This window comes from Ascidiella aspersa, chromosome 2 (genome assembly GCF_963924565.1).
Source record: "Ascidiella aspersa chromosome 2, kaAscAspe10.2, whole genome shotgun sequence".
Taxonomy (NCBI): Eukaryota; Metazoa; Chordata; class Ascidiacea; order Phlebobranchia; family Ascidiidae; genus Ascidiella; species Ascidiella aspersa.
The window spans coordinates 2,960,943-2,983,771 of record NC_139448.1 but is presented as its reverse complement, the minus strand read 5'-3'; the positions used below and the strand labels follow the sequence as shown (position 1 = coordinate 2,983,771).

Here is a 22,829-nt window from a genome sequence, read left to right as displayed (position 1 = left end):
TCAAAGGCAGCTTGTATCAAGTGTGTAATAAGATTAGAAAAGTATTATTTTTTAAGTAAAACATTGGTAGTATTGATTCTATGTCAGTGGTGCTCAATATTTTTCAACTGAAGAAAACCTAAGAAAATAAAGGAAAACTGGGGTTTTAAAACGCGTCATTACAAAACAACCCTATAACTTGATATAATAAAACATTTTATAGTAAAACATTTTCCAAGTAACGATAAGTCATATAATTCTACATTTATAATCGCCTAGAGTGTTACAGTGCTAACTTGTATAGTTTGTTGAATTTCTATAGCGCAACAAATCTTGTTTTCCAAAAACTTAAGGCAATTTGCTAAACCCAACGACGTATTTAAGGAGAGCAACATTATCACATAACCAGGACGCCTAACAACAAAACCAAAACTTGGTAATTTACCAATTTCATTAAACCTTTTTACCATTATTCAGGCGGCTTAAGCCATATGTATTACCAGGCGCTTAATCACGAAATATAAACTGATAACCTTGCTACTAAAACAAACTGTTTTTTTATAAGTTTTTACAATATTCTTCCAGTAGCTACACATAAAGTCAGCTAAAGCTACATAAAGGCCAGGCACTTAATCAAGAAATAATAACCCGAAACACCTGTCTATTCCATTAACGATACTTTTTTGTTTTACTGCTGTTAGATTTAACTGATGAAACCAACCATACTAAATCTCAACAAAGGCAAGCGCTTAATAACTGCGTTATCTGTTTGACTAGCAAGGCGATTTTGGCGTTGAACTTGTTCTACCAGTCATCATCACCGGCTCAGCAGAGCTCTGGCAAAAGTGCCCTGGCAAGTATCACTGTTTCCACTGCCCCGGGGCGCCTAACGCCGTCAGAAACACGTAAGTCAGTGGCGCATGCGTGGACTGGTGTGCGTCGAAAGGTGCTGGCATTTCGAGCGAGGTCATTTCTCGTAACAAATCACCTCGAAACTGTTTTACTCGCGATCGTATAACCTTAAAGCTGATGGTTCTTTTGAACTTTATCCCTATGAAGAAGTATTTCATTAAACCTATTTTTTCAGTGAAGTTTTAAGCTAAACCAGCACTTTCTGAACGTGTCTTTAATCCTGAATTAAGGAATTTCGGTAAATTACACCAGGACAACTTAAAAATCATTTAAACAATTTTTTTAATTCAATTACTATTGAAGCCGATGATTCTTTTGATGTTTACCTCTATGAAGAAGTATTTCAATAAACAGTGCTTCTAATACTCCTGACGAGTACGGAATTTCGGTAGCTCTTTTTGAATAATTAATTTTTGTTTATAAGTGTAATCGTCAGGATAAACTAAAAATTCTTTCAAACGATTTTTTAACGCAATGACTAGACTGTGCTGGCATTTTGAGCTAGGACACTTCTTGTAACAAATCACTCCCGAGCTGTTTTACTCGTGATCGTATAACCTTAAATCCGATGGTTCTTTTGGCACTTTCTGTTTTTCCTAAGCCAACCATTCTTAACCTTTTAAGTATCGAATAACTAAAATTCATTTCACAAGAAAGTTAAAAATAACTACTAATCTTTTGGGCTTTGCAATTCATTGTCAATTTAAATAAATTTCCAATTTACTGAAAAATTGATAACACTGCCTATAACTACCTAAGGAAGCGCGATTATAAAATGTCGCGATGTTGCGCGTAATTTCTTTGGGAAGTTTATTGTCAATTGGGGAAAGTTGTTGAAAAAATGACGTTGGCCCAACCATTAGTGACGCTAAATTACAGCTGCCGTGCTATTTAAAAGACCTATTTGTAATTTCTTTTCAAATAAATTAGCCTAACATTTTATAATTGTTTCCATACTTTACCGCCTACCTTATTATTTGTGGTTGGATTTCTGTTGTTTTACATAATCCATGATATCTCTCATTAAGAAACTGAAAGTCTTATGTATATTTCTTGTATAGACTTCCTTTTTTAGGAAGTGAAATTGACAATGCATATTCAGGGTTAATATAAAACCTAATGTACATATATAGCTTGAACACCGTTACCGATGGTTTAGAAAATTTAATTTTTTTGGTTACAAATGTTGTAGGCTAGACCAGTGGTTCCCAACGAATGGGTCGCGACCCAAAGTTGGGTCGCCTGATTATTTTTGAGGGTCGCTTGTTTTTCAGGCATATTGTATCTTTTCACAAAACTGGAAATCATAATCACAAAATATGAAAACTAAACAGCGAAACCGGGTGGAAGTTAAAGCTGACATGCGTGACTCTATATGCTCAAGCAAAATAACGCCTCGATTTCAAAAAACTCACTGAGAGCAAGCGAGCACAACTATCTCATTAGTGATTTGATAAACATAATATTTTCGGAAAAAGTAACTGCTTTTGTTGTGCAGTTTGTTTGCAACGCAATCTTTATACCAAATTAATCTTTTTTTTAAAATGGGTCGCCTTAAAAACGTGTTGGGAACCACTGGGCTAGACGTTAGATTTATTTCATAAATCAACGTTGTTAGCCAGGTACGGCAACATATATATACTATTTGTAATGAAATGAGTGTTTTAACTCTTTTTGCTAAAAGTCTAAATGTTTCTAGGACACTCAGAACAGTAAGAATGTCGAAGACAATGCAGAAGTAAGCATTTTGAACGTTTTGAATAAGTCTTAAGATAATGGCTGGAAGTTGTAGTTGGACGTAGAATGAATATCAAAGCCCATACATCAGTAAGTAATATTTTGTGAAAGCCATCGTAAACTGGCCATTAAAAACGTCACTTGGTCTACTTGATCATATGTGGAAATATCTCAGGCGAAATGTTTAATTTATCACAACTTACAAATTGTCGATCGCCCGCGGGCGCAAGTGCCTTGTATATAGCGAATCCACAAAGCATCGCTGTATTTTCGCACCAATGCGAACCTATATATGTAGGCATTTTGTGGATTGTACTACAGCAGCTGTTCCCAAACTGGGGTCCGTACAGCAGTTTCAGTGCGTCCACAAACATCAAATGTTTCAAACATTTATCTGTCATAATTTTTGTCTTTAGCTATGCTATATCATTCGATCATATAGCGTATTTTATGATGTCTCTTGTGAATCGTTTGCATTAGTTAGAAAGTTGTTACATTTTGTACTTTGGTCAACTGACCCTTGAATTTTTATAGGGTCGCGAAATATCAAAATAATTGCGACGGGTCCACCAGGCCAAATTTTTAGAAAAGTTTGGGAACCGCTGTACTATAGGTTTTTTTTAGCGGGTCTTACTTCTCCAAGCGTTTTGCGATGACTAAAGTAGGCTAAAATGATCTGCTATTTTTTATCTTTTCGATAATTTACACCAATCATTGCAAAATAACACAAGAGAAAGGACAGATACCACAAGATTTAGAAAAAACGCATTTCTTCAGCAAATACAACCACGGATTGAAATGGTTGCTTAATGGCTTAAGCAAAATTATAAAAAAATAGCACAATTGACCTGATTCCCCCTGGTTTAATCATTTTTTATGGTTAGCCGAAAAGTAACAAAAAGGAAACTGTGAAACCTATATGAGTTGCTGAATTGTTGAACAGTCGCCATAGAGTGTTGTTTCTCATAAAATACAAAAATCGCAATAAAACAAAACTGGCTTAATGGTTGGATAAATGAAGTTTAAGGAAAATTCACATTCATTTATTCAACTTGCAAGATTACCTGAATAGGTTATAAAAACGTCGATATATTTAATAAAAAAAAATATTCTAGCAGCAACAGTATAATTCAAATACAAACATATTTATAATATCATATTTTACAAGGCATGGTTCGCTTTGAAAGTCATAATTATCCATACGTCCTATTTTGTATGTTAGAACGATTGAAACCGTGATCACAAAACATTGACGCAGTTAGAAATGTTGGAAAATAAAAGAATCGACAAAATACAGGTTTCAACATTGGGCTCGTGGTTTGTTGGTGAAACATTCAGCGCCTGATTAATCCTTGTATAGTGTACCTTATTTATTTGGATTTGTAACAAGGCAACGAGTATAAATGCAGCCATTTATAATATCCTAAATTTCATGGAATTGCTCGCTACAAAAATTATTTTTATAGCATCTTTATTTAGAACTAGTATATATCCTATGTACTACACTAACTACATCCTAAAACTTTTCACCCTGGGAATTTTTGTAAACAGAAAGATTGCTGAAGTTTGTATTGGTTTTCAAGCTGTATGCTCGTTGGAAAGTTTAGTTACAGCGGACACCTTAGCTGCTCATTAATTCCGCCGTCCTTGTAAACAATTTACGTTGACCTGATCACTTCGCACTCAAGGGCATGTTGCAAGATGGGCGTTACTTTCAGCAATTCAAGCAGCACATTATAGCTATAAGAACACCAAAATTTTCGCCCTTTTACCAAACAAATAATCAAGGTTATTGCGGACTGTTTTAACGCCATTAAAATATATTTGGTAATAAAAAGGCACAATTACATTATTTTAAAATGTTGTTTTGTCGTATGTCTTTGACTCTTTGTTAATTTGATCTTAATAGAGTTATTTTAAACCCTCTGGATTTGTTTTTTTGCATTTATGTTGTGTGCCTTTTTAACCGGTAAAGTAAAAACTGTGTCAAGTGATTTAAATATCAAGATTCGAAAGCAGGATCTAATGAAGAAGTTAAGGCCGGTTAATCAATGTATAACAAGTTAATCAACTGTATAATAACAACTGTTATTTAACATATAACATCAAAAGAAGTAATTTTATTGAACAATAATTATGAAGAGCAATATTTAGCCAAAAACTGCAGCAAAGCAGCCTTATTTAAAACTCGAAAACAAAGTTTCGTTATAAAAAGCACCATCTAGCGGTAAGATCTTTAGGTATGTTTGTCGCTAGAGGTGCCAAATAGCAACCTTTACTTTGGACTGAAAGGTGATATGCTGTCAGCTGCGAGGTTAAATAATCCAAAACAAGTCGCATCACACCTTTTTTTTTAATTTTTTAAATAGTGCAGAGTGACTTTGTTGGTGCGTCCGGAACAACTATAGGCCTATCTAACTGATTTTCGGTAAGCCTCTACGGAAGTATCTTATGTACTATACATGGGTGTCGTTATCGTTGGCCAATACGACTCCAGAAGGGCTTGATCAAAGAAAACACTTTGTGTATATGAACGTTTCAGTTAGCGAAATCTAATTGTATTTCCAGTCGGATGCGAAGGTAGGTTTTTGGGGTGCCTCTTTTCAGAATACCGAATGTCTAGACAGGAACAGCTTCTGCGGTTTTTAGATAGGAAACTGCTTCATGGGGAAACCCCGCGACACCCCTTGTGGGGCTTTAGAAGTGTTTCTCAACCAATTGGTCGCAAATCAAAATTAGGCCACCGTTTAATTTGTTGGGTCGCCGACTGTTTTCGTTCACATGGTTAGATTTATTGAGTTTGGTTCAGATCATGATTTTTCGTAATACTTAAAAGTTGCGAAGGCAATACATAGACATGACTCATATAGATTGAGATATACTTTATTTATAACCAATTTCTTGTGTTTTGTCCATTTAAGAAATATTTAGTGAAGATTATTAAGTCGCCAAAGCTTCAATGTTATACTCTTATGCTCAGTATTTGGGATGCCACGAAAAAAGGTTTGGAAACACTTTGCGAGACTTATCGCCTTGTGACTGGCAATTTGTACACGCAGCAGCATCACGTGCACAGGGTTAGTCGGACTGCTCGTGCTGGGAGGAGTGGGAGATCGGCGTCGCTCGTAGGAGAAAGTGAGAGGAAACTGCTCAAGAAGATCGCCAAGATAAAAGTTACAAGTTCGAAAGAAGCACTGCTGGTTAACTTAATATTGTTTTATGGTAATGGGCACCTTAATTATTACAACTACTTTTGGCTGTCGATTCATTAGATCAGTGGTTCTGAACCTTTGTTCTTTCGTGGCCCAATTACCTTGCAAAAAATTCTGTGGCCCAATAGAATTTTTATGAAAAAAAAAACTGTAAAATAGGTTTAGAACAAAACACAGCAGAACATATTTCAAAACAGATTATTTAACCAACCGTGCATTAGTGAGATACTTGCGGCTGAACAATAAATTTACATTACTTTTTAATTCCTTCCCAAGCCATGATTCCTGTAAAATTAAATATAATGACACTAATGAAACTAAATCCAGCTTCTTTAAATTGTTCTGTGGCCAACCTCAAAAGTTCTTATGCCCACTGGTTGAGAACCGCTGCTTTAGATCGAACGATTTAGAGCAGTGATTCATAAACGTTTTCAGCATACAAATACATTCGCGGCACTATTTCTACGAATCCATACAACAAAACTTTAGAACACAATACACGATTTGTTTAGTAATTTCAATAAAAATACTAAACCCATTGTATTCGATAAAATCGACATTTTTTTTACAAAAATTTTGGCAATATCCCATGACGTCATCAGTGTAAAGAAACAAGTGAAGATAAAAACGATAACACACAAAAATACAACTATAACTTAACACTTATCCCAATAAATAGGTAAACGCCTTATTTATTTTAGTTTTTCTACGAATAAAGTGCATTAAATTTGCGGCACAGGATCTCTCGATACACACAGTTTGAGATGAACTGGTTAGGGGAATTAAGTGATTAGGCTGCAAGAGATTAAGCTTAGTGCATTGCGAATGTTTCACGATTTTTGAGGCCATATAAAAAGCTATTGTAAACTGAACGAGTTTATAAAATGGTAGAAACAAGACACTGCAAATAATAGGAAACAAACGATAAAACAAACAGCCCTACAGATTGAGAAATGCAAGATATATGTTCTAGTTTTCTTTAGAAGGCAGCATATAGAAAATGCAGGTTGCTGCCCATTCGGTAAATCCCCGCTTTTTGCCAGAGGGAAAAAACCTGGTAAGTACAGCGATTGGGGTCTGTGCGCCCCCTTTATATATTCCCCTCATGTTGTGTTGTTTTGCACTGAACCAGACAGTTTTCTTTTTTATGTACCAAGCGCTGCCATTCTCGCCAAATGGCTGAAGGGAAAGCAGAGTAAACCAGACTTGTAGCTCATTCTAACGTAATTTAGAAATGCTTGAGTTTTCTAATTTTAGTTCTATTTTTAATTGGCAACTTAAATAAGAATACTACTTTTATCAAAATGTGTGGTTTTATTTGTTAGTAAGAACAAGTTTTAACGATGCAAGTAAATCATGCAGCCTAAAAAGCGCCAATATTTTTTGGCATTGCGTACGAACTTAAAACAATTACAATCTTACTGATAAAAAATAAGATTTAATCTAAATCCTGAAATAATTTTACAAATTTTTAGTTCAAATTTTATTAAACATTTACTATTTGCAAATTTAGTAACTCTAATTCTCATCTAGTTTGGGAACTTTCAAAAGGTCTACTATTAATTTTGTCTAAATTGGCAAACCTGAAAAATATCTACTTATCCAAGTCTGCAGTAAACATCTCCCTTTACGACAAAGTGTAGTCAAGCGTATAGAATGAGTTGTAGTAGAAATGGCTGTCCTAGAAGAAATGTTAGAACGGTTGAAATTGCAAGGCCGTAGTATGCAGCAAACGTTGGCTCATATTTCGCAAGAACCTTCTTTTTTATACCTGTAGTTCAGGGGTTCTTAAACTTTTTTTACCGCGGACCGTAAAAAACTTTTTTGCTTCACACGGACCAGCGAAGGCAAGAAATTTTTAGTGATGACGTCATAATGCAAACAGACTTCAGAAATTTGCTGTTTTCGTTCCAAAAAAAATGAAATGAAATAAATTCTATGTATGTTTAGTGCAAAAATGTTTTATTTTTGACTATAGCCTACTCTTTTCTTTGAAAAATAGATTGCATATACACTACTAGTTCAATTAGGCCTTGATGGACCCCCTAAAACTGGCTCACGTACCCCCAAGGGTCCATGGACCCCAGTTTAAGAACCCCTGCTGTAGTTGTTTATACCTACTCTGCATGGGATTTGAAATCCATTCCACACATAAATTACCAGTGTTGTAAACAAGTCATTTAAAATTGACTTAAGTCCCAGTCAAGTCATAATTAGAGCAAGTCAACTTCAAGTCATGTCCTTGTTAAAAAATAAAATTTTAAACTATTAAAATTTTTAAATTTGTATGATTATGAGCAATAACTGAACTAAAAAATAAGAAAAAATGCAACATATAGCAAGCAATTTGTTTTATGTGCTAAAATTTGAATAAATAGCTCAATTTTATAAAAACTACTTGAAAAAAACGCTTCATTTTAACCCAAGTCATTTGTCCAAATGACTTAAGTCAAGTCAAGTCATTTGTCCGAAAGACTTAAGTCAAGTCAAGTCATTTTTCCCAAATGACTTAAGTCAAGTCAAGTCGTTTGAAAACAGTGACTTAAGTGCACTTAAGTCAAGTCATTGACTTAAGTCATTACAACACTGTAAATTACTATAGATTTTAGGGTTGAATTATTAGGCTACTTTGCATAAAATCTCTTTAAATGACATTTGTTGGGCAACTTATAAAATGAAATAACAAAATCTACATCAAAACATGATTATATTGTTTTTTTTTAGTGTATAGGTATAAAAGCAAAAATGTCAGACTTCCTAATTGTTACGAGCGTGTGTCATTTTTTGTTCTGCCTTGGTCATTCGTTGTCAATTTATTTCGGATCGCCTATCACGTACGTATTTACCTATGTAGCTGGTTAAATTAAAAAAAACGAAAATAGTAAACGTTTAAAAAGTAAATACAAAAATTTAAAAATAATGGTTTTACATTTACTTTGTCATAGAGTTAAACACTGTGTTCAAAGCATAAAAAAAATTATTCAAAATAACTAAAAAGAATTTACTAATTTCATGATGTATTGCTCGTCTTATAACATCCCTAACCAGTTTTGTTTTTTTTTGCAGCTGCACGGCAGAGGGGAATTTCACAGGTAGGGGATCTACATACTGGACAATATTAGCTTTCATAACTTAATAAAAGTGCACTACTTCATAAATACACATAAAAGACATAAACGGTGTATCATATTTAGACAAGCTTATATTTCTTTTGCTCTGTAAATCTTTACTTGTTCGCACGAAATGTACACTTTTAATCCAAACTTTCTTTGTTGAAAACCTGAGTGGCGATATCAACATTTTTAAATAGTCCAGTCCATCAAAATATCTTCTTTAAACCTCCGATGATAAGCATAATTTATGTGATTCTGTACGAAGTGAGTAAAATGACAGATGACGTGCTTTAAAAGATTTTATGCGAAAGAAAAACACGGGACGATAAAAATAATTTCTGAGAAACGGGAGTGGAGCGTATGACACACTTCTACACTGACTAAACTAAAAATTAAATTGACCCTTGTAAAACTTAGATTTTCTAGCAAAATGTCTTGACTTGACATAACGATAAAGCGTCTGTTATGATTTAGTTGGACCCAAAATTTTGTAGGAAATTCAATAATTTATGTCACGCTTTTCATTTGGCCAGAATCTCTAAAAAATGACTTGAATTGATTTTACAGAACGCTAAGCTAGCCTATCTGAGTTATTTTGGTACAGAAATACATCTGATTTATGTGTTGTTTGACTTTAACGAAAGCTCGTCCGCGGTAAAATGACAGATCTGTTTTGCACTTTTGCTCCTGTGTGAACTTTCAAAGACCAGTCACTCGAGGGAATACTGTTTCAGTACTTTCTGCTGTTTTTAGTTTGTCAACTTGTTGCTGTTGCTCGTATCTATTTTTCTTTTGCCAAGTTGGCGGTGTGCCTGAAATGCATTGAAGACAACGCCGAAAGATCATCACAAGAAGAAAGACGCCGAGCTGCTTCCAGAATGCTTGACGTGCAAATTGTTGAACGTAAGAAGTTGTGTAGAAACTTATGATTTCAATTTATGTACAATTTTAACGCTCTGTTAAGGAATTGTTGCATACAATGTGAAACAATTTAATCCTTCTCTAATTATACGCAACATATGCTCCTTTTTTACCATTTGGACGAGAATTTTATCCATAGTAGGAAGGGGGGAACGTGTCCATGCCTCCCCCCAAAAACAGTTTTTTTGCTTATTTCATCTAAAATGTATTTTTACTTTCCTATTTAGCTTTGCTCATTGATTCCACAGTACTTTCAAGTATAAAACACAACAAGACCTACAAAGCAACAATACCTAACTTATATAGTATGGGATGTTTGGGGGACCCCTGTCTGGCATTGGCAGTTTGCTGTCAACATTTGTGCGCCGCTGTTTTGGCCCCGGATTTTTTGCCCCTCTTTGGGCTTATGGGCGGGTAGTTGGTGGAGTTAGAAATTGGGTTGAGGTTGAAAATATTAGCGGTTAAAAATATTAGCAGAAAATGATTTTCTGTTGTTTGAAATAGTGCAAACACGTGTTGGTGATGTTTCACTGAACTCCGGTCGAACACAAATCAGTTATTTTTTCGGGTTTATGCAAAACTTGAAAATGCTTTGTTGATATGTTTGTCGTTTCAAAACACAAACAAATATTAAAATGTAAAGGAAAAACAAGACGCGGGTTATTTTAGAAAAATGTTACGTGTAAGCAGTTAAAATACAAGCAAAAATAATTGCAGAAAATTAACAGAGACCCAGTATATTATCGAAAAGCAAAATACTGTTCTATACATTGGTCCAAATCTGAGATACACAACTGTTCAAAGCAAAAACGAAATTCGAGTTGAACCTAATGCGATAAACTAGGCCTGGTTAATTCTGCCGGCTCGCGTATGGGTCACCGTATATTACTCAAAATGCAGTTAAGTGTTGTTGAATATAATTTAAAACTACTGTTTTGCGATAAAATTTAACTGACAATTTCAAAAAGTTGCTATACTGTTTTTTAATTTTGTAAACGATTTATTGCATTTTTAATCGATTTTTATTTGAAATAATTTTAAAAAATTTTGACCTAACGTGCAAATTTTTTTACAAGTCGAAAAATAATTGCTATATAACTTATTTTTTATTTGCAGTTTGGCTTTCTTTCATCCTGCACGCTTCCACTAAGTATGCAGATGGGTCAACATGGAGCAGATACCCTGAAGCTCTGAAGTTTATATTTCCCGTAGTTCATTTTTTAATTTTTGTCACATTTTAACCTACAAAATTGAGCTCGAAAGTTTTTTAACTACCACTGATTTATTTAATAACATTAAAAAAGTTTTAAAGAATAAAAAATTTTACAAAATACACGTATGTTTCAATGGTACATTGGTGTAAACTGTCGTTACCAAATTTTTAATGGGCTTTTTTAGTTATATGTATTCATTTACAGTCAATGCCACGCAATTTTTTTGTCCCATTTTCAAATGTTCTGTAATATATTTTGAGTAGATTTATGTGCTTTGTATAAAGCTGGACCTATATTGCTGTAATAAACGCAAAGGCTGTAACATACAAATGTCTACAAGTTTACATTATAACCACATCGAGGGACTTTTGAAATTCTTGTCAATTAAAAAAAAATAACGAATAGTGTGCGCATTTTAAAAGCACTTTACTACTGCGGCAACTCAAAAAGGGCAGAGACATAAGAATTAAAATCATTATAGTGACACAGTGAGGTCCCGAATTTTCAAGGCTTAGTGGATAACTATTTCCACAGCACTTAGATCTGTGACGCATAATTAAGAATCTTCAATTCAAAGAGAAAAAACTCAGCCAAGCAAATTAAGGGAAATATGTCAGTTCAAATCAACTATTTCCAAGCTGCTTTGCGACATAAACACTCATGTTTGGGGGGAAATAGGTTTGCACTCTTTTATGGGTTAGAATAAATAGCACCCAAATATAAACAAAAAAGTACACAAATTGGAAGGGTGCTTATGATAGCAATCAATATATAAAAAACATTAATGTACCGTTGCTTCCAGGCATTGTTTTCAATTGCAAGAGTTTTTCGTAACGTTCAAAATGATACCTACTTCTGTATGGGCTTTGATATTCTTATTACTTCTTACGACAACCTCCAACCATTATGCTCCAAATTGTAAAATTGTTCTTCAGGCAAAATTTGTTAAAATTTTCCAAAATTTATAAAAAAAAAAATTCAAACGCTCACGGGTAAGGAGAAATTTACTCAAATATCCAAACAAGCACTATTACAGCACACGCTAAATGATTTTAAGTGAAAATGTTCTTTCCAATGAAACCTTACGTTAAATTGCGTCTTTATCATCATCTAGCGGGCGTTTTATTTTGCCCTTTAGCTCCTCTAGTAGCCGTATGACGTTGTACGAATATTCCTTAATTTTCTGTTGCTTGTATACCTTAAAGGTGTTCACTACTATACCAGTATTGTGATAACGATGGTAAATTACTTTATTTTATTCTTTATTAATGCGACATTTTGGTAAAATTAGTTTTTTGGAATTTTTCCACGTAAAACAATTTGCTTGCTATTGGTTTCACTTTAAGGGGTTTGATGGATTTGTTTGTATTGCATCGGCATTCGTCGGGAGGATACCGGCCGGTTCGGACGCATTTTGAGCACAGTTTGCAATCTCGTTGGTTAGAGGCATGCTGTAGCCTTATGCGAGCACTTGGTGTGCATGGGTTTGCCGTATACTGATTGTCGTTCTGTCCAATAAACGTCTTGCTCGAGAAAGTAAAGAGCGAATAAAGACTGGATATTAGAGTTTATAAATCTATCGGTGCCAGATTATGAAACAAAAAATTTTCGGGCGTCAGTTTGCAAAAATAGCAAATCAGCTTTAAGTACTGTATACGCAGTTGTCTAGCCTCAGATTCTCCCAGTATTAGGTTTTGGATCAAATATGTTTAATAGAAAAGAACTGACATCTGCATTAGAATAAATATATATCAGATCATGAATTGACGTTTATTTGAAAATAATTATGAATCTATACCGGTAAAAGATTACAAACAACATAATAATCGGGTTCAATTTTTCAAAAACAGCAAACACCCATCTCTAAATACTGTATATGTCAGTGATTTAATATGAGTATCGTGTGTAAACTTGCAAAATAACAAACACTGCTTTGATTACTGTATATGCCAGGGGTCCTGAACTTTTTACCGCGGATCACTAAATAACTATTTTCGCCTCCTTTTGAGTTCATGGACCCCCTAAAACTAGTTCACGTACCCAAAAGGGGCTCATGGACCCCCTAAAACTAGTTCACGTACCCAAAAGGGGCTCATGGACCCCCTAAAACTAGTTCACGTACCCAAAAGGGGCTCATGGACCCTCTAAAACTAGTTCGCGTACCCAAAGGGGGCTCATGGACCCCCTAAAACTAGTTCACGTACCCAAAAGGGGCTCATGGACCCCCTAAAACTAGTTCACGTACCCCCAAGAGTTCATGGACCCCCTAAAACTAGTTCACGTACCCAAAAGGGGCTCATGGACCCCCTAAAACTAGTTCACGTACCCAAAAGTGGCTCATGGACCCCCTAAAACTAGTTCACGTACCCAAAAGGGGCGCATGGACCCCCTAAAACTAGTTCACGTACCCCCAAGAGTTCATGGACCCCCTAAAACTAGTTCACGTACCCAAAAGGGGCTCATGGACCCCCTAAAACTAGTTCACGTTCCCAAAAGGGTCTCGTGGACCCCCCAAAACTAGTTCACGTACCCAAAGGGGGCTCATGGACCCCCTAAAACTAGTTCACGTACCCAAAAGGGGCTCATGGACCCCCTAAAACTAGTTCACGTACCCCCAAGGGGTTCATGGACCCCCTAAAACTAGTTCACGTACCCAAAAGGGGCTCATTGACCCCAGTTTCAAAACCCTGGTTCAAAACAATTAAACGTGAAAACTGGAAATCTAGTTTTAATTTATTTTCGGGGACTGAATTAAATACATTTTAACATAGGTTTTTACCCCAAAAAGGCTCACAGACCTCAGTTTGGTATACGCAATTGTTTAGTCAGATTCTACTAGTATTAAGTCTTGGATCAAATATGTTTGATAGAAAAGAACTGACATCTGACTGGAGTAAATATATATTAGTACAATTGAAACAATGCCTGGCAGCAACAGAATATTAATCACGAATAATGTTTAATCGAAAATGATTAAAAAGATAATCCAATAAAGAATGATGGGCATAATTTACAAAATAATATCGGTGCCAGATTACTAGCAAATACTTCCTTAAATATTCTACAAGCAATAGCTTAGTCAGATTCTTCCAGTGTTAAGTCTCGGAATGAACGCCCGGTTCGAGTCGCAAGCCGGCTCCTCCTTTTCTTTTCTGCATTTCTTCCAACACAAGGTGCAGACTCGGAAGAGCATTATGCAACATCCGATCACCAAGATGAGTAGAACATCGTGGATGGCGAGAGTAACGAGATCCGATAAAGTCCTCCACCAGACGAAGACCGGTTCCCCTTGTACTTCTTCCACTTCTTCTTCTTCTTCTTCTTCTTGTGGTGTCGTCATATATTGCGGAGTGCTCATTTCTGTATTAATATCAATGCAAATAGGGAAATTTATAACTCAAACACAATTTTTTATTACCAAAAATCTACTTCGTTGAAAGTGTTACCATAAAATGCATTATGTTAATTGACAATATTGCAAACCAGTCAATTCAAACAAATTTCGGTCCTAGCCAAAGCATTTGCAGAAAAAGTCTAAGTTCACTTGTTTTATAACTAAATGTCAATGACCAATCCACTAGCTACCAGGTCAACTCCAAGTCATGTCACTTGTGTGAAGATAAACAAATATTACACCCCTTTGAAATGAACAATGTCAGCTGCCAAACACGTGTACTACTACTTTAAAGCAGTGGTTCTTAAATTTTTTCTTCCTGCAACCCTTTTAAATCACTACCAATTCTCGAACCCCCTTCTAGAATTGCTCAAATAACAAAACCATTAAAATTTATTTTTATACAAGTAAGTGATAACTAGGGCGATTATTTTTTGACTTGTCAAAAAAAGTCAAAATTTTGTCAAAATTTACACGTTAGGTCAAAATTTGTCAAATTTTTGTTTGAGTCAAAATCGAATAAAAATGCACATAAATCGTTTACAAAATTAAAAAAACTATAATCAGCTTTTTGAAATCGGTCGTTCAGTTTTTTTTTAATTTATTGTTCAACTTTTTAAAAAATTTAGTTTTGATTTATATTCAAAGTCATTTTAACCGTCGTATTATATCTTCATTAGAGCAATATACGGTATAAAAAACGCGTGATTAACGACGCCTAGGTTATTTAAATCAATGTAGTTCAAACAGGCCAAAATTTTGTCAAAATAAATTATTTTTAGGTCAAAATTTGTCAAAATTTTAACTTTTCAAGTCAAAATTTCTCAATTTTTTGGTCAAAAAATAATCGCCCTAGTGATAACACAGTATCACACCAAAACGTGAGTTACTTTTAGATTTAATTGAGCAAAGAAATAAAAAAAAAAAAAAAAAAAAAAACCCTGTTAAACACTTTACCACAAGTAGGTCATTATGCATGTTGATCACTTACCTTCCGGTTCCATAGTTGGCGGTTCGGTTGGAACAATGACTCCATTATCATTACAAACCCCGACGCATGCACATCGGCTAATCAGGATGAAGCTCTAAGCATAACGACACTCACAAAATCCGATTGAATTGAGTTATTTTACACTTTTGTCCAGGACTCTGGACTCGGAACTCGGGACTCGAGTAAGACTTTGTAAACCTGCCCGAGTCCCGAGTCCGACATGCGCATGCGCAGTACCAAATTTAAAAACTAATATGGCCGCCAACTGAAAATTGTAAAGGCGAAATAGCATATGGTGGAATATTTTCCAACCATGTATTTTGAGTGAATGAATTATACGACACTCCTATGAGTGGAGTGCTGAATATCCACCGTATGGAGTTACGTAAATTGGCGGAATACAGGCTGTGGAGTCAGGGACGAACTCGTCGGACTCGGGTTTATTTTTTTGGCCGGAGTCGGACTCGGGTTATTTTTAACCGACTCCACAGCCCTGCTTTTGTTATGTGCTTTCAAAACTCTGAATTTTTGTTCAACAAAGTTCGGGATGAAATCGATCCTAACATTTAATCTAAAAAAAAGTTTCCAAATTTGGTCAAATACGACGAAACGTTAAAATGTCACTCAAATTATCCTGTAATTTAGCATAACAACAACAAAGCTTAAACTATTCAGCGCGCTTCTGGAAACTATACTCGTAAAATACTTAACAAGTAACAGCCATGAGTTAAAATAAATAGAAATGGCGTAAAACGACAAAATACAGATATGACAAACAGAAGTTTTACGAATAGTTCTCAAGACCAGGTTATTTTTAAGGTTTGGTTTGGGTGACCGCTAAGTAGTTTTAAGAGACCGCAAGTGTTTCATTTAAATACCAAAAAGTTGCAAGTCCAAAGTTTGGGAAACCGCTGGAGAAATTTGGAGGACTGTTTTGGGCCCCCAAAACACCTTAAAAAAACACTGCATAAGAGTGTGAAAAAAATAATGTAAGTATTTAACATAACTATAGTAAAAACTGTAAAAATTGTCGAGCTCTAATTTAGACAGTTACCTTTCAGTATTAAGATTTGTTCCTGATTTCTTAAAATATATGTTTTAAAGTCAACTCACAAATTTCTCCCCGGTAACTTCTCCGATGAACCGCAACTCGTTTTCCTCAAACCGAGAACAAATTAATGTCACAACAGAACTCCTGTAATTAAAAGGAATTGTAAATCCTTTCGCATGAGTGAAAGACAAAAAGACATATTTGTTCAACAACTGCCAACTAGCCCTTTTAAGTCGGTTGGAAGAGTGACGGTCCCGGTATAGCAGAGGTCATAAGTTCGAACCTCACTGCAAGCTCTTGTTTTTCTAGCCTGCCTTGCTTGCATCATTAATCAGCAGTGTTAAAACAATTGTGGAATTGGAAGGCCATGCAGTTGAGAGAGAAATTGCGTTTGGCGACTTGTATGACTTTTTTGAAAAAAGCCGTTTTTATGATTCGAAATTCTACAGTAGGTTACATCCCTTAAACTTTAAGCGTCAAACTATGTCGTGTCAGGAATATTTCTGTGATATTTATTTTACTAACAACTAAATAAATGTCCAAAATTTTCACATAATGTTTAATTTAAGTTTTCACATAAAATTTAATTTAAGTAAGGTCAAAAGTCTCTGTTAATTCGCTGAAAAGTTGGCAAAGGATTTTTGTTACTGTCGGTAACGTATCTCTAGTTTTTTATTCTGCCCAATCATTACCGGTAAATATATGGCAGCTTGGTAGCATAATGGTGGAGGTTGTAGCAAGAGGTAGTAAGAATATTAAAGCCCATACAGAAGTATGAATAAAAAGAATAATACTCCAACAATACCAGGCAACGTCCCAAGGGTAGTGTGCATCCAAGTCTGGCTAGCTTGCTTGTATACCTATTCGCCGTACAAATTGGGTATCAGAATTGCAAACACTCGCGCGGCACACTTGAGAATCTTTTGAAGCACACTAGTGTGCCCAAGTCTTCCTTCAAAATCTAGTTTTCTGTATTTCAAATCGACTTTTGCATGTTGGCGTAGGGTGATTTTTAATCTTTACTGTGATATCGTGTATGCATTCCTACGCCCTTTATTACTCTGTAGTTGTTAATAGTTGAAAAAAAAAAACTGTTTGTAGTTCACTAACTTTTTTATGCGTGTGTAGTTTTTTAGGCGTTAAATACAGTTTTTTTTATTGATTTTCAACATAGTCATGATAGCTTAATGTACTTTTTACCTGAGTCCGTCACCCGAAGCGTAAGTGAGTGAGTTTCCTTTTGCAACAGAATACTCGAAACCCTCGGTGTTTTGCATTCCAAGGTCGCTATTTGCACCCCCAACCACACTCTCGCGGTAAACCTGGTAAGGTTAAGTGCGTTTGGAATGGTTATATAGAATAAAACTATGATTTAGCATGAATATCAAATGCCACACAGAACTATAGGTGGCATTTTTCGGACATCTTGAATAAACCTTATTTATCATTAAAGGTTTCAGAAAATGTGACCTGTTTCTGGGGTTCAAGGGCTTCAGTATCTATTATACGTCTAACTATACCACAATTTAAAGATGGCGTCATATATTGATGCCATAAACCTAGGAGACTTTAGAAACCCTGTGTTTTTGGTTTAACAAAAGCGAAACGGACAGAAAGTCTAACTACACATTCAAGAATAAGGAGCCAAAGCGATTTTTCTCTTAAATATTTCCACTTTGCAAACTATTCACCAATTTAATGTTTAAACAAGACCTTTAAGGATCCATGTACCCCAAGGAGCCCACAGGCCTCAGTTTAAGAACTCCTGATTTATGGGAAACGGTAAAGGTTTTAGCAATTGAAAGCAAACGAGTTACAAAATAACTTTGCAAACCAGGAAAAAGTTGCGCCAAATTAAGCTAAATTAATTTACCGAGACGTTCAGGTTGCTTTTCTGGAAGCCCACGCAAGGATTGTAAGAGTAGATGAAACCATCAGCGCCCTCCAGTGTCCAACGCGGTCCGTCGTTAGATGACGCCAGAGAGTTCAGGTTGATCGTCCCCGAATCGTCAGCCATTTCGCACCTGAGGAAAGCAAAATTTGGTGAAAAATTGCGGTTTTAAATCTAAAACTGGTGATTTGCAAATCAATAAAGAACACACAATAAGACCTAACAAGAAAAAATCCATAATGCAAGAAAAAATTTTATATATCTCACTTTATGTTTTGACAAATATATTTTATTTTTTCCTTTGTTAATATTTAACGAGTCAATGAAGTTGGGCATTTAAGGTTTGCTCGCTACAGCGATCGTCAGGGCTTACAGTTATCCAGCCCTTGAAAAAGATTGATGACCTTTCGTATAAATCAAAATCAAAACTAAACTCAATTTCAAACTAAACCATATATAAGTTTAGGAAAAAACGACAAGGTTTATTAACGCCCATACAGGATTCTGTATTTCTGTAAGAAGAATACAAGGAATGAATTGCTGTATTTTGTTATTTAAAATTTAAAGAATGGTTGTTTTTTATTTATTTTTAAATCTTATTGACATATGGAGTTCAACAACCCGCAGTGTTGTAACAGGCACAGACCCTAAACTAAACAATGTTGAAATTTCTGTTTTATACGATTGAAGTCCGAAAGAGTTTCAAATCTGTATTATTTGTGTTTTATACCGTTCAAAGTTCATGCATTTAAGGTTTAACTTTGTTCAAAATCTATACGATTTATGTTAAATACTTTAAAACCTACTTGCAAGGTCCAGATTTCGCGCAGGCCTGTCCTCTACATTTCAAAACGAAAATCAGGCAAACTAGAAACCTTAACAAGTTACAAAAAGTATGCATACTTTATCTGCACTGATACAACTAACAGGCACTACATTATTACGCCAATTGGCCATACACTGTGAAAGGAAGCTATGATTCATTATAGCAATGATTTTTTATTCGTTTGTTTGCGCTAAATTGACAATCACAGATGATTTGCACAGTACCAATAAATGTATATTACCAGTAGGGTTGTCAAATAATATCGGATCGGAGCCGATACCCGATGCCAAGTGGTAGTATCGGTTCTCGTCCGATAATATCGTCTCCCAACTGATACCAAGTTCATTTTAGCATTTTCTTAATGTTTTGCTAGTTACGAATTTTACGACCTAAAAGGTTCATTTGAGTCAATATTACATTATATATATATAAATATATATATAGTGTCAGTATTAGTAATAATTTTATTTTTTATTCTGGCCAAAAAAAAACCCGGTTTTACCCGGGAAAAAAAATGCCAGGACACAAACTACACATTGATCCGGTTAAAGACCCCCGTCAGGTAAGTATTTTAAATCAGATATCGGGTTTTGGTATGGGAATAAAATATCAAGTATCGGACATTTACATAGTTTTCCGTAATATATATGTAGCTTTGCTTTTAGCAGCTAAATTACTGTTTGTATTTTAACAGCGTAGAATTACTTCCACTTGAGGGCGTTATAGAGCCAGTAATTTGTTCATTTTTAAAATGACTTAGCTTAAATTTATTTCCGACTAGTCCAGTGGTTCTCAACCGGGTTTCCGCGGCACCCTGGGGTGCCATTTCTATGCTCAATGGTGCCGAGAGATATTTGACAATCTTTCAGAATCTGATTTTTTCTGAGCACTTAGAACTTTTTTTGTAAAGATTAGAGTGGAATAAATCAAAATATAAGTTCCGCGTTGTGTTGAGTTGATGTGTGTTGTTCCAGTTCCGTTTATTGTAACATTCTAGTGAATTACCTACGGAAATATCTTTTGGGGATGCCGCAATCTATTTATTATTTGCCGCATTCTATTTATTATTATTCTGAGGGGCGCCGTTAACCATTAAACGTTGAGAAACTCTGTTGTTGTTTTGCGAAAATAGATCGAATTATCTTTCAGTTTGATTATTATTCTGATAAAGTATGATAAAGTAAATCATCTAGATCGCAACATTTTTGCGAAATTGTTATTTAGTCATGCCACAAAAATACGTTTTTAATTATTTCCTGCCGATTGTGGGGTCATTGTCATTGCTCAGTGAACCGGAACCAATCAGAGCGTATTCGAATGACGTCATCAAATTATGTCATTTTCGTTTTATATAAAAACGAAGAGGAATTGAAACGTCGTCCAAGTTTAATTTCGAATAACGTTGCGAAAACTGAACTTCCTAAAGCAAGTTGATTCTTGAAGTTGCGCAGCAAGAGAATATTAGGGTGTTAATTGATAAATTAAAAAACTTTGTAAACAAATTTATTATTTAAAAAAGCGGATTGGCGCTTTATCCTTGAATGTATTCACTTTCATTTTCAAATGAATGTAGGCTATTCACTTCATTTCCAAATTTAATTTCATATTGTTTGAACCGAAATCAGAAGTTTTTTAGGTCTAGGCCTGCTTTATTTAGTGCATTAAGTGAATACGCCCTAGTACTACAAAAAGGGATTATGTCAAAAAATAAACTCAAACGCTCCTTTGTTGGGGGTCCTAATTCCTCACCCACCCCTAATCGCCTATACTTACAGCTCTGGTTGCATTTTCCCCGCTTTTGTCTCATCTATCTCTGCATGTTTACATAAAAAATGCTAAGCCTAAACAACAAAGTAAATAAAGGATTATTTTCTGCTGTTTTTACAAATCCTTGAGGTTTCGGCTCTGTCTTAAGCCACTGGTTCTTAACCTTTTATGACTTACGGTACCCCAAAGAATTTTTTTGAAGAGTATAGTTCTTGATATTTCCCGTAGTTGTTACTACATTCATTTTTTTTTTGTGAATTTTACTAAATCCAGCGATTCAGGCTGTAAAATAGTTCGAATTTTTGGTGTTGTTTCTATTCTATGCGGCTTTGGCGAATTTTATTCGTTACGGTCTGTTAGTTTGCGCCAAATTTCCCAACAATAGAAACTCATCATTCATTAAGGCAAGTCACCCCAAAATCACTGAACGTTGAGTAAGTTCACGATGTTTGACTTGGCTGCAGAAAACGGGGGTTGCCGTGTTAGTGAGAAGAATAGGTTTTGCCAACAAGGTTTTGACACCAGGATTATGAGCTCTCTTTAGTTTTCGCAACCTGCTTGGTGCTTATAAAACGCCAGTTTGTGAAATGACTCATTTATGATGTTCCCTGTTTTAGCCTTGGTCAACACATTGGAAAAAATAGCGTATTTCCCCTCGTGAAATACCGTGTCGTTAAGTTAAAGAATGTTTGAACATGGCGAAATACGTTTTTATCGTGTGTTTAAATAAACCAAAACGAGACAGAGGTTATTCCAGAGTTTAACAGATGTTTAAAATAGGGTTTGTTTGACCTAGTCCTTGGTGCAGTGACACTTGTGAAGTCACATGGAGTTTTGTTTATTATTGACGAGTGACGGGGCTATCATTTTATAAATAGTCCCCGTAAAGTTTGCAATGATTTTATATTACAGCCATAGACGAAAGTCAAAGAATTTTCTCACCAAAACGCATGAAAATTTTCACAGTTACGTCATAACACACAAAGTTACGTCATAACAGGATGTCTAAAAAGGACAACCTTCCAAAATCTAAAGTTATGTTCGATGTAGTGAACATAAGCAACAGAAATCTGAGTTTAAATACATTCAAGAAGATAACAGAATGACTCTGTAAAAAAAATTGTTATACAAACGTAGCGTACCCGCAAAACACCTTTAAACAGAACGCCGTAACTTTTTTAACGCTGTTCTTGACCGTTACGGCTGACTTTCACCACTGGTTGTAACCAGAGATGTCGATACCAAAATTTTGGCCAAAATCACGCGATCCCATACCAAATAACGTCATTATATTAAAATAAACAAAATTAATCAAATTTAAACTTGTAAACAAAATGGCAATTACTATATGTTTGCTGCAAACAGTTGCTGTTTAAAGTCTGAAACGCTCACTTGGATCGCAAACCCAGGCAAAAATGTTTAAATCAGTTTGATAACGAGAATTGGCACTAATACCACCCTAATAGTATCGGACGAGTACCGATACTAATACTTGGTATCGTTCATTGGCCCTGGTATGACTTCAGTGTAAGCAATTTGAAAGCAGAGAAAACGTTTTATTTTTTTAGAGTTTAAATAGCATATCTGGCCATAATATGCATATTGCGCCTTTGGATGAATGAATTTTCCTAAAACGAACAAAGCATAGCCTACTTACTAGAAAAATAAGTTCGCGCAAAATGCAAAAATATTGGCATTTTATGTTAAAAGTTGCCAAAACATATAGTTTAGGGGGTTATGGTTTGGCCTGAATGAACTACAGCCTCATATTTTAGTAAAACTAAAAAGCAATGATCGATGTGCAATAGAATGAAGAGTTTT

General features: G+C 35.1%; 1 long non-coding RNA gene across 1 annotated transcript; it reads left to right on the top strand.

Moving 5' to 3' along the window:
- The first annotated feature begins 8,085 nt into the window (after positions 1 to 8,085).
- On the top strand, positions 8,086 to 9,789 carry LOC146163142 (uncharacterized). Its single transcript, XR_014494557.1, has 3 exons — positions 8,086 to 8,674; positions 8,907 to 8,932; positions 9,707 to 9,789. It is a non-coding gene; the product is annotated as an uncharacterized LOC146163142 (long non-coding RNA).
- Positions 9,790 to 22,829: the final 13,040 nt, after the last annotated feature.